Source organism: Meleagris gallopavo, chromosome 4, assembly GCF_905368555.1.
Source record: "Meleagris gallopavo chromosome 4, MGAL_WU_HG_1.1, whole genome shotgun sequence".
In the NCBI taxonomy this organism is placed as follows: Eukaryota; Metazoa; Chordata; class Aves; order Galliformes; family Phasianidae; genus Meleagris; species Meleagris gallopavo.
Genome location: NC_139407.1, coordinates 15,000,446 through 15,017,954, shown reverse-complemented (window position 1 = coordinate 15,017,954; position 17,509 = coordinate 15,000,446). Strand labels below are relative to the sequence as shown.

Here is a 17,509-nt window from a genome sequence, read left to right as displayed (position 1 = left end):
CATGCCAAAAAGCAGCCAGCTGGTTTTGCAGTGGGTAACACTGTCCTGTCACTGTCACAGGATTACCCGCAATGATCCTTTAACAGAAAATGAGATTTCATTACCTGGCAGCATGTATTTCATCTGTAAGGCACAGTGTGGATTATAAGGAGGGGAATTGAAAGGCTATGCAGTGAAAATCAAGTGGAATACCAACAAAGGATTAAGGGCTTATGGCAGGAGAGAGCTTTTGGGAACTTTAAGTCTTAATCATCAAGTATTTGAATTGAACCAGGATGGATCCTCATTCTGCTTCCTAATCTGTCGTCTCTGAAAACAAACCCTACTTCTCCCCGAGACAGCCGCAGTATCACAAACTCTGCTTCCGAACAGCACTTGAATGAATGCTCTATGATATGGGCTGTGCTCACCTGGCTTTTGCATTCCCATTTGGTTCAGCATAATGTTATAGCAATAGCAGACCCAGAGAGACTGAAATCTAAGAATCTGCATGTGGAATACACCCACCCACCCTGCTGCATGCTGCTGGCCAAAGGTCTGGACACGGCTGCTTCCTATGAGTTTCAAGGCACCTTGCCAGCTAAAAAGGCAAGCAGGGAATGACTTGTATTGAATGAATTGTTTGCTTGCCGTTTCATCGCTAGCCAGACACAGATGGCCGGCAGCTTGGGCAGGCTGGGTCCAGCTGTGGGACCTTGCTGTCATAAGCACTGAATCACAGTCCGCAAGCAGCTTGGGGGCTGCCCCAGCTGCCAAGCAGCCCTGCTGCAGAGCAGAGCAGGGCTGGCAGCCCCTGCTGGGTCACAGAATCACAGACTGGCTTGAGTTGGAAGGACCTCGAAGCCCATCCAGTTCCCATTCCACCACTGTGGGCAGAGCTGCCACTCAGCACACAGGGCTGCCCAGGGCCCCTTCCAGCCTGGCTTGATCATATACAGGGAACGGATATCCACAGCTTCTCTGGGCAGCCTGTGCTAGTGCCTCACCATCCCCCAAGTAAGGAGTTTTCCTCCTAACATCTAACCTAAATCTCTCCTCTTTTAGTTAAAAACCATTTTCCCTTGTCCTATCACTATCTACCCAAGTAAAAAGTCAGTCTCCCTCCTGTTTATAAGCTCCGTAAAGTACTCCACCAGCTCCACTCCTCTCCACCAGGCAGAAGTCGAACAAACATGCAAGGGCCTTCATGGCAAGGCTGGCTGAGTCACCCCATGAGCACCCATACCTGCCCGTGGGCCAGGAAGTGATCACAGACGGGGTGACATCTCCAGAAAGCTTTGGGAGTACTGCTTCCTCTTGGGAAGGGAACCCAATTCAATTATGTTGAAATATTGCTTGTTATGAGAAGAGCTCTGCCAATTTAAAGCAATTTGTGGCAGTCGAAGGCCCTCCAATGAAATAAGGCCTGAACTGCGAGTCAAATGCCACGCACATTTTTCAGATGTTAGTCACTGTAATGTTATTTTGAAATAGTTGTGAGTCAAACGAGGATCAATGTGATTTCCACAGTTACAGAAAAGGGAAAACAAGCCTAAATCAAACACGCTTGTTTCTTTGGCATAGTAGCTACATGAAGCTAGACTTGAAAGCCACTGCATGTATTTTTTTTGAAGCAAAAATGAATTTTGCCTGGGTTCCCAGCTCCGCTGGTTCCCATCTCCCTCTCTGCTTGTCCTGGAACTAAACCAGTACCAAAAAATCCTAATCTATTTTTGCTCAGCCTTCAGGGACCAAGTTCCTTGCATCATTTAACCCCAGAATTGGATGAGCACCAGTGTCATCAAAAGGAGAAAGTGGGACGGAAGCAGCACAGGTTCGGGTCAGCCTGAGCTGTGGGTGAGTTCAGTGAGGCCTTTGCTGAAACTCAGTTAATTGGGCTGTGATACGAGCAGGACATGTGCACTCAGTTTCTTTTCTTTTGAAGAGGGACAAAAAAAAAAATCCTTGACTCCTTTTCTTCCAAAGAATTCCCTTGGGAAAGTTTTGAAGCTATTAAAGTGTGCTCTCCACTAAAAATGTAAAAATGACCCCAATAGTGCATAAAGAAAGTCTGGATCTGAGAGCATAGTGCATAGATTATCAACTAAAACAACAAAAAAAGGCATAACGTAGTAACAACAGGGGAGATGTGAAGAGTGCGGTCTGTTGAGGAAGGAAGTGTCAAGCAGGCTTTTACTGTAGTGCAGGCTTTTACTCTCAGGAGATGTTTTGGGTAACAAAAAAATAAGAGGAAACAACAGGAAAGAGCACTGCTCTTCTATACCTGTCTGAGATCTTCTCAAGTTAAATAGGTGTAGAGGACACGAGATAAGGAAGATGTAGTTAGCGGTATGAATTACTAAGTGTGACTTCCCCAAGAGAAAAGCTGAAGGCAGTCCTATAAATGGTATCATTTTTAATAAAGTCAGATCTCTCCTTCTGAAGGTAAATACGCCACGTAACGCAGAAGGATTAACATATGTTCACTGGAAAGAAAAACGCTGCATAAAGCTGTTCAGATTATTTGGCATCTGTGTCGCAGAAGGACTTTGATAGGTCAAGGTCCCTCAGAGCTGTGTGTTGTTCCAAAATGATGACCAGGTCCTTCACCAGAGAGTTTAAAAGATGCATTTCTTAAGTGACAGTTACTATAATGTTGCTCCATTTACATTCTTTTGTAACCCAATGGATAAATAAGTTGTCTATATGTAATAAGGGTCGAAATTGAGAAGTAACTAGAAGAGGGCTGTAACTTCATCTCCTTGCTGCCCTGCATTCATGCATGCAGTGGTACAACTCAAAACACTGGCCTCCAGCAGAGTGACGTTCTTTCTGATTTTCAGTCTGTCTGTATATGAGTCAAACTGCCAAAGCATCCTGAAAACTATCCAGCAGACAGCCCTGAATCATTTCTCCTTCCTCTGCACAGGAACAGCTTACTGTTCACTTCCAGATGGTGATGATCCCTCACCAGAATTCAAAACCTTGCTGGCTGACAAGCCCAGGGTGTACATGTGTATGTGTGCGTATATACACACAGGCACATGTTATTTAGCACTGAAAAGTTGGATCACAAGCTGCAAAGCAGAGCCATTTTTAATCTATGTATTTTGTAAACAGGAATAAGTGGTTGCAAAGTGTATAAAGGAAGGCTGCTGCTCTGTAATAAGCTCACTGTTTTCATACGAGTGTCAGACAACATCTTCATCTCCCTAAGGAGAAGGGAAAGTACAGCCAGTACCCACAAAGACAAAAATTGACTTATTTTGAGGTGAAAATAAAAAAAAAAATACAGTGGTTGCTTAATGGTATGTTATGAGGGTTTAAAACATAACTGATAGTACATGTACAGATGTGTTATGTTAAGGTCTATCAGTATGTCCAGTACAAATACTAGCAAGAAAACATGCATGGAGAACTTGTGACAGTCTTTACTTGGATCTGAATTTTCTCCTTGTGCAATCCTGCAGGAACGTGTTCAGCCACCTCCATCAAGAGTTCAACAAATGCTGTGAGTCTGTCAGCACAGCTACAGACTCTCTTCAATTTCTTCTCCCAAGCAATCCGATTGGAAATAGAGATTATTGGTGAAACCAATTAAAATACCTCATCATGTTTTTAATTGTAAGAAAAATAAGATTTCTGTTAGCCATTTGCCAAAGCTGAGGTTTGAAACAATCTCTGCAAATACAAACAAAATAAATAAATAGGGGCTACTTGAACACGCATAAATATCCTACCAACTAGAGGACAGCTTAAAAAAAAGTGGAAAAAATCCCAAGACAAAAGAGCAAATCTGAAGTCAAAATAAATTTAAGTAAAAACAGCTAAGCATTCAAGCTTAGTACCACGGAGCTAGCAACAAACTATGCAGTCCACAAGAGCAACTGAAAAGAAAAACAACTTTATATAAATCTATAAAAATATGTATTTATTTTCCTATCCCTCACTGAAGGAAATTGTTTCTCATGAGATGACACACTGACTCTGCAAAACAAAGGGCTCCTCTACATTAAGTCAGTAGGACTATACGTCTCCACTCATCAGCAATCTTTTCTATAGCAGAAAAAGTGGAAAAGCATAAAGCCAGGGGAACATTGGTAACCCTCAGCATTTAAGGTCATTTACTTCTGTCTTTCAAGTCTGTAGCAACAGTTACTTTGCTTCCAACAGTAACTGATAGACAGAACCTCAGCACAAGGTTGTTTTTTTTTTTTTCAATGATCTGTGCTCCAAGTGGGGGTGAGACAGGAGCTTGCTTGCGTAATGCTGTTAGCAAGCTGCCTCTGCTTGCTCTTCTCGAATCCTAATGTAGTGAACAATCCAGCAAGGTAATACAGATGTTTTTTTTGGACCACATCAGTCATAAGCATCTGCAAGCAAATGTGCTTCATGACTGTTAAGATACCTTCGTTGCTTCTACCTCCACTACTTCTTTAACTTGAAACTCGTAGGAAGTCCTTACAGCCATTACGAGTTGAACATTTCACCAAAACACTAACCTCCACTACACGATCAAGATAGATATTAGACATAGAAGATATTTCAACTAAACAAGCTTCAGAAGCGCCTTCCTTTGGCCTTACTCACAGCTACCAAGGCCTCCTCTGGCAGAATTCCTTCACGGACCAGAGCGAAGCTTTGTCTCACAGCTGACACAATCTTGTACCCACATAAGGGGAGTGCAAAACAAGCGGAAGAATAAGCCGTGGGATCTCCATCCTGATGCTGAGAGGATGACTAGCTGTTCCACCATGCTTTACCGTCAGGAGGTGACTTGGTGCTGAGAAGCAGAAGGGAGTGGATGCCTGCTGCCTATGCCTAACAGTGTCACCTCTCTTGAAGTCAGCAGGAACTCTCAGACACCCACCAGCACTGAAACTGGCAGGAGGCATCTCGGTGGGGTAACTGCTGTCTTGGGCTGACAGCTTGGTAAGTGCTGCGGGCCTCACCAGGGTGGTGGTAGCTCTGCCAGACACCGCCAGGGTTTCGGACTCGCACTCACCCACCTGCTAGCAAACCCCAAAGTGTGGTGACAAGGTCAGCAACCGGCACAGCAACAATACGGTGGAATTTGTCCAAACCTTGCTTCAGTTCTTATGCCATGTGGTTCTTAGATTAGGCTCAGCAAGAGGAGGCTATTCAAGTTTCACATGCTCTGTTTAACAGCCAATCCTCGCTTCGTTCATTAGCAGCTCTGCACCACCCCAGCCACACCGCTTGCTTTGCTTCCAGCACAGAACTACCTGCGCCTGGCAGGCCCATCAGTGCTTGACTCTGCTCACGTGGGTTTGCTGTCTATGGGCCATCGAGCCTCGATAGACAAGCAAATGAGATGTACAGCTAGATGCAATGATGTTCACAACTGCATCCTGCAAGGCTTCCCACCCCCTACTCATCCCTAACGTTACTTGCCTCCACACCTAGCCCAAGTCTGAGCACAGCTAAATTCTTCTGCATGAGGGAACACAGAACACAGGAGGTACCCAGGGCACTGCAGCCTACAGTAACTTCAATGGCAATGGGATCCCAGGGGGCTTCACGTGATTGCTTCAGCAAAAAGCATCAAAGCCAAGAGTAAGTCACTGCAAACCCTGAAAAAATCACCAAGATCCAAATGGAGGAGTGGGAAGGGAGGGAGCTAGCAGTATTCTATTAATTTCAGAGCCAACTGGCACTTGATGGAAATGCTAATTGTCCTACTGACATACACCCTGTTCCATCATCTCCTTTAAATGAAGAAGAGAGGCTTTTCTTAAATCACAGGTGACACAAGCAAACGCAGGTTTCCACCCTTCCTTTTCCTCTGTGTCACGGCCCCCTTCACAAGAACAGCTGAACTGTTTGCTGCACGGAAGTACGACACAGCACCAAGTAGTTATTTTAACTTCTGTGTTAACGTTTCACTTCTAACTTACAAAGAACAGTTTCTGCCCTATGAGAAATAGCCTGTTACCTCTCTTTGTGGACATGACTGCTTGAGGATGTGCATCCAGTTGTACAGTAATACCTGCCTTTGTCTGCGGATGCATTTTATACCTGCAACTTGAAGCAGAGTTCTCAAGCACCAGTTTACATGCAAACACACAGCAGGTATCTCCTCAAAAGTAAAGCTTTGCTCACCAGAAATGTATGCCTGGATCTGTTACAGGGCAAGAGGACAGTTTCAACAGACAGCCAGTAAATAAATCTCACCAGAAGCCCCCAGAGGGACTATGTTTATTTACAGGAGTATCCCCCACCAGTACAAAGCAGTGACCCATTTGCAGTGCTGCCCCATCCCCTGGAGAGTGCTGGTCTTTTAATGAGATGCAGGACAGAGTGGCTTAAAGGATTAAGGGCTGAGGTCATCAGGAGCCCGGGGAAGGAAGCAGTCGCTGTGACAGCCTGATCTGTGGCAAACATCAGCACCGAATGCTGTTCTGGATGGTGGGCTGAGAAGAAAAGCAGCGATGAACTTAGAGCAGGAGGTGTTCTTAGTTCCAGTGTGACACTGATAGGATCAAGGACATGGGAAAACTGAGCACTGAGTAAGTTTTAAGTTCTGTAGTTTTCTACCATCCCTCCAAGACTCTGGGAAGGGACTCTTCTATTGACAAACCTAATCCTCTACCTCGGCTCATTCAGTCACTCACTTAGAAATAAAGACTTTGTTCAGGTTGCCCTGAGCCAACACCTTGGCTCATTCAACTCCTCGGGATCAATACCTGGAGAGAAGTCAGCTATCGATCTGTCCTTTGAACAAAACTACACCAGAATTATTAATTGGCACACTCCACTGCAGCAACTCTGAAGTGATCTGCTCAATAAACATTTATCCCTTTCTTTATAACACGAGTCCAATCATCAACAACCTTTCATCCTTCAAAGAAAGTTTGAGCTGGGAGAAAAGAATAAATGAGATTATTTCCGTGGCTACAATGCTATCTTAACCTTTACGTGGTAGGCTGCCAACGCATTAACAAAATAAGCAGAGCCCAGCAGCACTTCAGCTACACTCCTTATACCATAGGAAGGTAACAGCCAGCTTATCTCTCACAATCTGTTCTTTGCAGAAATAATTAACAACGTGAAAATCTGCCACCAGAAAGAATGCTTCAAACAGCTTTAAAGTTACAAGGCCTGCCCTGTTCAGCTACAGGTAGATTTTGACTAGTCGAATAGACAAGAGTAAAAGTAAAAGCCAAAAGAAAAAAAAGTAAACCAATAGTGGAAACCGTTTTGCAATCACTGATGGAATAAAGTAGCCCTTTCAGACTACAGTCTGGTTTCCCCCAGGCACAGGATGTTGCGCTAGGCTGCCCAAAAGAGGAGGAGAAATAAAAGAGATTTTTTAAAAAATAAAGCAGTTTCTAGGCATCAATTAGTTTCTTTACAGGGTGCATAGAAATGTACTTTACATTTTTAACTGAAGAAGTAAAAAAGTTTGCCTGATAGCCAGAAAAAAGCATGATTATTCAAGTGTTAAAAAATAGTTTGGCTTCTGCATTCAGTATTTCAAATCTTTCCTTTGCACACTTAGACCATACTTAATTTCCAAATACTAAATTTAGTTTTAAAAGCAAGGTAAACAATTAACATACACCCTTCTAGCTGTGTTCAAGAATGTTGGAAAATGAGAAATTATGCCAACATTAACCCAAGATATCTCTTGGGACCAAGAAAGAAACTCCCATCTAGCAAAAAATTAGACTTGACTCATCTGAAGGTTAACTTGCTATAAGCATCCACAAAATCTGACTGCAGCAAAATGTACAAGAGCTGGGATCTCCAGGGGGTAAAGATGCTGCCCAATACTTGTTGCATGCTGGTCTCTGAGTAAGAATTAGTGTAAGTCTAATTCTGTAGCCCAGAATGACCACTGTGATGCTCACTCCTGGTCTATCAAAGTGAAATGGCTAAATGGATTTGACTCCATGGTACATGTTGCCTACCAAGGGGTGCAGCCAAGAGTGAGTTCCTCTCACTCCTCTGCCAAAAGATAAGTTAAATTTGGGTGGTTCCTCTGTTCTGCCACCTAAAGGGATTTCATCCGACGTGCATTAAATACGTAATCAGGGAATACCTTTGGCAATTTTTGCTGAAGTGTTACAAGCAGCTCAGTTTTCTGTTCTTGGTTTACATGTGAGCACAGAAGAAAGTGATTCAAGAAGTGCCTAAAATTTGTGTCTGGAAAGACCTCCTTGCATGATCCCTTCTATCCTCATCATGCTGAATTTTGGTCATGGTCCTTCACCATGAATTCAGACCAACACAAGCCACTGGGCAAACCATAGCACTGATAGTGTGACAACAAACTGAGTTGTAAGGGCACCCAAATACTCATTATACCAACTGCTGTATAAGCCTGCAAAAAAGATGATCTCTAAAAGAAGTTAAAGAAAAGAAGCTCAATCTAGGACATGGGTCCTACCAAGCATCGCTCACCTCTGCACTGCATACAAACCACTGCTTTGTAGAAGCAGTGTCTAAAGCACCTAAAGTACACGGAAGGAACAGGTAACAGATTCAGGAATACTATAGCACTGTCTAGGTTTTAAATACTTAGTACATGTGCTTCTCTCATCTACTCAAAATATTCCTACTACATCTGACAAGCTCCCCTCCTTCATCAACGTTCACCCTACTTCAAGAAGGAGGATGAGGGTCATTGTGCAGGTAAAAAAAAAATATATCTGAAGATTTAAGTGCTCCCAATGGCAAGGCCTAATGTGTCTGAAGGAAAAAATGCAAGCCAAGAGCTATGTGACAGTCAGAACTCTGGCACTCCACTGTATTCTGGCATGTGAAAAGTTGCCTAGCCCTGTTTTCCTTTTGCTTTCTTAACTTTCCAAAACAAAAAGGGATTACAGGAAAGGCGTTCACAAGTGGAAATTTCTTCTGGGTGGATAATTCATCCTGTGCTAGCTCTCTCCCATTTCCAGGGCCAGTTGTAAATTCATGTAACAAGATAAATACAAATTGAATTTTAAAGGCATAGAGGAAGCTAGTAAGGACGTATCACCAGTTCTCTGGAATTACTTTCACCACTGTCCCAGTTGGCCTTTCCCTGCCCTTGTCAGTTCCTCTAGTCTAACAAAATGTCAAGAGGACTGTTCTCTCTAGCCTAAAGAGAACAGTTTTTGGACAAATACTCAGCCTTTGTGTGCTGCAAAAACGTGTTTTAAGTTTCACATTCGTCTTTATCAGCAGGAAACTCTGTTTAGAAGCAGCCTGTGCCATTTGTGCAAGAGCTGAGTGGTGCATACCAATACATGCTCTGACAAGAAGCAAGCAAACAAACCCCATTCAAAAAGCCAGGAAACACTCACAGTTTCACAGCACTGGCAGCTGTTCCTATCCATGTCTCTCCCTGCAGACGACCAGGTGATAACATGACACTTTCCTCCCAGCACTGTAATTCTGCTCCAGCTCTCTAAGTCCAGAGCAATAGGAAAGACTAAAGATATTCCCCACATGTGGAGGCTGCTTGAGAAGAAAGACAGAAACATTTCTTTTGGGAAGATTCCCTCATCCCAGAGCCATCAGAAAGCTTATTAACTTCATTCAAGTTCAACACAAGGTAGGTGGGATGAACAAGTCTCGGATATCCATTCACCTCCACCTCCCAAGAGCAAACTCCCCAGCTTCTGTGGAAGAGAGAAATGTTTCCGCAGTGCTTAAATTGGGCCTTTCCATGGAAAACTCTGAAATACCTTTTTTGGCCATGAGAAAAATCTTCATGGTGAGCACCAGAAGCACGAACAGTTGCACATAATTGTAAACCTGCAAGATTTCTCCACTCTGTTGTTTACAGAATACAGGACCATAATACCGAGCAAAACATACAAAATAAGTTTTCTGTTTATCTCCTTCCTCAATCTTCCTGTGAGTACTGTGTGGGAAAAGAATAGCTAGAAATCTGGAGAAGAACGTATTCCTCAACATGCTTCTCTAAGAACTCAAAGTAATGCAAGAACCTTTTGAGAGAGCTTTTATACTGATTTATTGGGAAGGAAAAAAAGCAAAACTAATTTTTGATTAGAAGACACAAAGAAGTTCAGTCAGATGGAAGCATTCCTGAAAAGCTGCCCTAGAGGGTAAACAGCAAACTCAAGCACTGTCTACAAATCCTGACTATTATTAACAGCTTGACCAAAAGTGGATGTTTTTGTAATTTTCTTCACATTTATAAAATCTGCTGAACTGAAAAAATTATATTGGATAAATCCTGTCATCAGAGAAAAGCCTAAAGAATAAAGGAAGAGGGGGTCACTTGGCTTACTGCTCCAAACGTGTTGTGGGTTTCAAATGTAACCAAAAGACATACTTATCAGCTTTCACAAAACTTTCCTTAGCTGTCCATGAAAACCTCCCTTTCAGAATGATCTGTCAGTAAAGCAGGTCCCCAGAGTTGTTAAAATGTCTTAAAACTAATACACAATGTCCTTGGATGAAGCTCCCTTTTCTGTTCTGCGATCTAAAAGGTGAAGGCTATGCATCCCTTCTGTTTGTGAGATGCGGCACGTTCATCACCACACAGAACACAGCTCCCTCTCAGCCTCGCTTCCTGTGCTGACCACCAATGCAAGTGGCCACAAGCAGGAATGGGACAGCTTGTGACTTGCAGTCATGTCTATGGAAGACCTAATGGCCAGGATGAAGGGTCCGTAGGCAGTGTTCCCACTGCCCACATTGGCCTCTGGAAACCCCGCGTGTGTGTGCATGTCGGGAAGGACGAAGGCCTGGGGCTCTGTGGAGGAGTGCTGCCTCTGACTTCCCAGCTGCAAAAATTCCTGCTGCTTCTAGCTGCAAGCACAGTGGGTTTTCCTCTACTCTTCACGTAGGGTAATGACCAACCCTGCTTCACCTCAGTCTCCCTGTTCATCAGTAGGGATGACCGCGGGATTGGGTGGTTTGGGCCTGAAAACAGTCTAACCACCAAGCTGCAAATGGGCAAAAAAAAAAAGGACAAGACAACAATTCCATCTGATGTGCCAAAACTGCATGGATTCAGAAAGGGTTTGCTCGGTCTGTGGGGTTGGCATCTTTATTCCCATGTCAGCCTCGCTGCCTCCAGCAACTTTTCCCCCAAGAACAAGCACTGCTGATGGCTGTGGGCAAGGCAGATAATTTGATGGAAAAAGTAAAGCTGCACAAGAGTTCCCATGGACGTACCCAAATTGAAGCCAGCCTGCTACTGTTTTGAGCTTGAGCTGACTATTTTTGATGCTGCCACTTTTAACCATCAATGTCACAAGACAGTTTCATCCAGCTTTCAGCAGAGAAGTAATGAGCAAAAATCCCCCCTCTTCCTCCCTCCCCCAGTCCTACTCACAACACTGTGCTCCAAGTGGCAGTGTTTCACGTTCCCCAATGTGTTTACTTTGACAAAAAAAAAAGGGAAAAGTATTTCACTCCTCTCCTAGCCTATGGCTGTCTGAACTCGTCTGTCAACATGACTGTGCTGCAGTGCTGTAAATCTGTGAAATCTGTCTGCAAACAATGTACACACAGTGTTAACTTTATTTAAAACATACAACTGTACCACAGACCTCACTTCCCAGGAAATATGCTGAGAGAGTCCTACAGCCCTTTTAGGCTCATTTTATATACCTTTCCCAGAAAAATATTATGCATAAAGCTCCCTAACAGGCAAGCAGAAAGACAATAAAACTCTTCAGCTAAATATTAAGCATGAACAGCTACAATGCCATGCAATCATACAATGCCATTAATGATTTACATCAGGAAATGCCAAAGTAAGGGAGAACACACAACCTTATCTGCTCCCTGTGTACACATACAGGTTACACGCTTTGGTTAAATTAGCTGTTTGCATGGCATGCAATGGGTAAATGGGGTTCTGCTGCTCAGCCTTGGGTGCTGATCTTGTTTAACTTCAAAATCTGTGTCCACTGACTGCACAAGTAGCATCTAAAATTGTTTGTAGCTGCTTTTTCTTAATCTTGTGGAATTTTTGTCTAAACTAATTATACCTTCTAAGGGAAGGTGCTAAAAAATTGTTTATTGGAGAACATCATAAAAGGCATTTCTGCCTAGCTTTAAACATATTTTAAATGACTATCTTCAGAAACCTGGAGGGAAAGCTTCCTAGTAGTGTCTGAACACCATGTAACCACTTCTTGATCCTCTGCTGTAGATGCGCAAGTGGATGAAAAAGTTCTGCTTAACAGGATTCCAGAGCAACTTCTCAGATGAGATTCTCCTCTAATGCATTTGATTTTTCCTTAAGAATAATCTCAGATGGTTTTTTGTTGTTGTTGTTTTCAGTGCTAATCTGGAAGAAAAGTTATCTCCCAAATAACAGGAACCAAGTCACATCCAGTACAGTGCCATCACACTGCACTTCTGTGAGTCTACTAAGCTTCTAACAAAACCAGGCTGTGTGTTTTGCTACAACCCTACAGCTACCTCTGCACCTCGAGGTCTACTCCAAGGCACTCCTGAAAGAGACACAAACGGACCCAGTGAAACCCCTGCATACAAAGTCTTTCTGCCATCTCCTGCAGGGTACTCAAAAGTTGGCTTTGTCCCTTCTGAGCTGCTTACTTGTTTTCAGGGGAGATGGGAGGTACATGCGTCAAGTTTACTGACATAGACTGAGATGCATGAGTCTTTTAAGGTGCAGAAATGCTGTCATCTGATACAGAAATGTCCTAAAACACCCTCTGCTTTTATTAGTACAGATGAGATGCAGAAGCTGTGCATGAGAGCCAAAGGCCTCCTCAGTAGGTGAAGTTACACAGTACCTCGTGATGATCTAACAGCACCCAGCAGCCTCTGCCTCCCATGCTGTTTATCTGTTTGCCACCAGGTGAGCAAGGGAAACTGGTTCAGCAGAGGGTACGACACGTGTCAGGGCTGGGAGCAAAGCAGGACTTCCCTTTCTGGCACCAACACGGCACAATCAGCTCAGCTAAGGCAGCTGCCTCTCAAAATAGCCTGCACATTTTGACACCCAAGTTAATTTACAACCTGATAAATGGGGGAGAACTCATAGCTCTTAGGATTGCTCTCAATTTCTACGCAATTGGCTGGAATGACGGAAGACCTGACAAGGCAAATGTGTTCACGCAGGAGTACCCAGGCAGCTCGCTCCACTGCCCTGTGCCTCTGGTGGGACGCAGACAAATGCAGAAAAGAGCAGACAAATGCAGAAGAGAGCAGCCACATGTGCAATAGCCTTGGAGACTGAAGAAAGCAAAGCAGTTAACAAGTACACAAGCTTTGTTACAGGCTATTGTCAAAAGAAGCACTGAATTTAAAAAAATATTAGCAGAGGCTTAGTATTTAACGCTTTAAGTAGCAAATCCACAGCAAATCCTCCTGAATTAGATTCAGAAGGTATGCATAAGAGGTATTTAACTTAGTTTTTAAAGGCCTCTCGAGTGCTGTCTTATGCTCTCTAACAATGCATCCAACACGATGCTGGCTCCTGGATCCCTGCAGAGCAGATGACACCCAACGCCTCACAGGCCCTCAGAACTCACAGATCTCTTCCCAGAAAGCAAACCATTCATTTGTATGTATCCCCCCTTCTAAACTTCAGCAACCTAAAAGTCTCCATAAGGCTGATCTAAGCACTAGTTCTGTTCTGTTACAGGAAATTTGCTCAAGAGTTGTGCTTATGACCGATGCTACCTCTGAAAGCAAAATGTTCTCAGAAAAAATAAAAAAGCACCTCCCCATTTTTGCACACTGACTCTGAACAAGGAAGACAGCAGCTGCAGAAACCTACCTCAATGTAAGATTTTCTTTGCAATGCTTTAGGTTTAAATTAAGTAAAGACTCACCCCAGTCTGCAAATTAATTAACTTTTCTCCAATGGCTCCCTTTCATTTTACCTCCACAGTCCACAGACGCGTTGGGATCGTGTTCTGGCTGATTTCTACGAGACTGGTGTGAGAGCAGAATACTGCTGTGCTTGGCAGGCTCAGAGCAAAGCCTGCCCTGCTTTTTATAAAAGCAAGACCAGTAAGGAAAAACAGCCAGAATCCAAACAATAAAAAAAACCCACCAGCTTATCGCCCGAAATGAAGCTTTACAAAGATCCTTGTGAGGAAAGAAAACAAGGAGCAGTCATAACACCACTTACTTCAGCAAGAGAATTGCTACTGCAGGCGTTCCCGAGCTCCTGATACCTGGGGCTGGGAGAGGAGAGCCGCCCGCACAGAGCACAGGCTGGTGGTGTCCCCTCTGAGCCAGACACACCAACTCCTCTCACCCTAAAGGTGCTGTGCTTTGCTGGCAATGACACCGCCACCACTACAGGGAAAAAAACACCCTTAAAAACGAAAACAAGCCCTATCAGTAAAAACGCACTTCTGCAGATAACTGCATCTACAGCAGGGACTTCTGCTGGCACAGCTATGTCAGTCACGGGTCACACCTCGTCACAGCGCTCACAGACAGAGCTGTGCCAGCAGAAGTTTGCCATATAGGCCCGGTGTGAAGCTCAGTGGCTCTAAATGAATCTGCAAAGTTTCACGTTTTTCATACTGCTGCCAAACAAACTTTTTCCAGCAGTCTGATAATGGGTATTCCTACTCCTTTGTCATGGGCATGTCGGCATCTCAGTTTCTGAGGGGAAAGGAAACCTAACCTCAGCCCAAGGATGTGGCAGTACTTATCATCCACTTACATTGTACTTTATGCTTCAATGAAATTCACCGACTAAATTAGAAAGCAAGAGCCCTTGCAGAAAGAAAAGGCAAAACAGAATAATTTCTGTTCTGTTGTACTTCAGCACTCGTAGTGCTACAGCTCCTCACTTTTCGTAGCGAGAAAAGAACAAAACTGAAAGTGTTTAACGAGGTTTACTTAGTGGGCAGCACAGTGCTGCAGAATTCCCACCACTCTGCCCAAACTGGTGGTCACGGGCCTTCTATCATCCCCAACCATCTCTGAAGACAGTGGGCAAGGAGATTTCACACCTGAGTAGATATTGGAACATAAGCTCTGTTCGGATGAATCAACACAGTACTGTGGGCCACGCATATGGTGATGCACAGACACGACAAGGAATGGAGCAGCACGATGTCATCAGCACACACTACTCATCTACTCCGGAGCAAAATGACACAACCAAGTAGTAATGTCTCACTACCCTTGGCAGGGCACAGAGAGCTTGATGCATTTGCAGTTCCACAGCCCTCAATTTTGAGAGCTTTGATAAGGTACACACTGGCCTGGAGCATGGTGCAGTGGAAATGGAAGGGGCCACGCAGGGACCCGTGCATGCAGAGCCGCCTCTGTCAGTCTGGAGTGCTGCCAGTGCACAGCCAGGCCCAGTGGATGGATAGTACTCTCAGTACAAAGTTCACCATCACATCACGTTTTGGGAGAGAGAGAGACAGGGAGGAAAACGCTAGCGGTGCTGTGTTTGTAAAGGCCACACTCCAGCCCTGCCAAAGCCCTTTGGCCCTCCACATGTGGGTTCTGCTTCTAGGAACTCCTAGGCTTTCATCACAGGGATGACGCTCTTATTGGACACAACACACTTTGTATTTCTTTGTTAAAAAACTTCCACTGGGGCAAAAACATCTCAAAGGAATGGCAGACACTAAAAATAGCTGTGTTATCCTTACTTTCATTATCGGCCATGTCTACACACGCCAGGAGCAACTCAAGACGAGGTGCTCCCCTCCAGGTTGGCTCGGGATGAGGGGCACGCAGCTGCGCTCGGCACAGCAGGGGCAAAATGCCCTCCCCACAGACTGCGTTTGGCCACGGGCCTCCCGTCCCAGCAGTGGCCAGTCAACACAACTTGTGGCTCCCAAAAGCGGGCACTCAGTCTCCTCCAAGTTTCAGCAGCAGACGGACGAAGCTGCTCACCCTGAGCTTCTAGGAGATCAGACAGAACGTGGCCGAGGTTTCGGGCAGTCGGACAGCACACGGCGGAACACGCTCCGCCATGTTCCACCGAGAAGTTTATGAAGCAAGCCCCCGGGCTGCTTGCACAAACTCGGACGTTCGTGCCCGTCCTCGCCTCTGCCAGCACCCGAGCGCGGTGCTGCGGCAGCTGAAACCCCCCGGAGAGAACCAGCGCTCCCCGCCGCACGATGCCCAGGTGAGCGGCTGGCCGTCCCGGCGGTGGGCCCGCGGCGCCCGCACGGCCGCGCCCGGGCCCTGGATCGGGGAAGACGCGCGGTCCCCCCGCCGCCCCTCATCCCCTCAGCGCGGCCTCCCTCCTCTCCCGGGCAGGCCCATCGCCCCGCAGCCGCCCGGCCAGCCGCTGGCCCCGGTGCTGGCGGGCGGCGCAGGCCCCGACATGGCGGCCCCGATCCCCGCCAGGCCCCGGCGGGCCGCGGCGCTCACCTGCATCCGGCGCGGCGGCGGCTGGCGGCGGGGCGGCGGCGGCGGGGCGGCGGGCAGCAACGACATGCAGGCGGCGGCCCGCCGGGGACGGGGAACGGGGCGGCGGCGGCGGCGGCGGCGGCGGCGGCGGGGAGGAGCGGGCCGGGGCTCGGGCGGCGCGGAGGGCGGGGGAGCGGGAGGTGGGGACGGGAGGAGGAGGCGGCGGGAGCGGGGCGGGCGGCGCAGGGACCCCGGGGCGGTGCCGGGACCCCGGGGCGGTGGCGTGGAGCCCCCGGCGGGCCCTGCGGGGCGGCGGCTGCTCCTGGGGACGCCAGTGGGGCCCCGATCCTAGGGAGGGAAAAGAGCCCTCCGTGGCTAATTGCCGTTAATTACAGAGAGAGGCGTCTGACAGGGCGTACGTGAGGAGCAGGTCGCCCCGCGAAAGGCCTCCGGCGGTCGCAGGCAGGCTGAGGAAGTGACTCAGGTGTCGGGGTGACGGGGCCCCGCGCTGAGCGTAAGCCTGTGGGGGCGTAGGTCTTGTCTGCCATCGCCTCTTTCTCCACGGGAGGTGTCCCCCTGCTGCGAAACCCGCGCCGTCTCTCCGCAGACCCGTGTCAGAGGGCGGACGGGGCAGGTAAATGGTGTGCCGGCATTGGAGCGCGGTGTTCTCCAGCTGGGCATACCGGAGGTGGAGGTGGCCTTCCTGCGGGGACCGTTCCTAAGTTCTAAAAGAAAATACGTGGGCGTAGAGTGAGGGAAAGTGAATTATAAAAGGGGAAAAAAAAAAACAAAAACAAATAAGCAAGGGCAGAGAAAGTGCAGGTTGTTGTACGCTGACCCGTGGGACCAGAGATGCTCATGGGTGCTCAGAGAACGAGGAGCACAGAAGGAGCCTCCATGGTAGAGCAAAGAGTTCAGACAGCTAACGGTCTCCAGTAAATGAGTGGTTGGGAGTGGGTGCACAGATGCACAGAGGGGGGCAGAGTGAGAGAGAAAGAAAGAAAAAAATCTTCTTTACTGGGATGTGTTTTTATAGGAGAAAAGTCATGTGTTGGCTTGGAAAGGCATTGGCACTGACTTCTTTGATCTGAGTGTGCCTTTAGCTGTTCCGGTCATTTGCTCTCCTGAAAACAAACCCACCAAATGGATCAGTGAAGGAGGATTGTGCCTTCCCTTCTCCTATTGCTAAGGTTAATCATTCTGTACATCTCCCAGCTCCCATTACAGGCCA

General features: G+C 46.4%; 1 protein-coding gene across 1 annotated transcript in view; it reads right to left on the bottom strand.

Moving 5' to 3' along the window:
* The window catches only part of CNOT6L (CCR4-NOT transcription complex subunit 6 like), a 36,853-nt gene extending 20,416 nt beyond the window's left edge, over positions 1-16,437 (bottom strand). Inside the window, exon 1 of the mRNA XM_085222246.1 lies at positions 16,300-16,437. The gene's annotated coding sequence lies outside the window, so the exon portion shown is untranslated. The remainder of the gene's footprint in view (positions 1-16,299) is intronic.
* Positions 16,438-17,509: the final 1,072 nt, after the last annotated feature.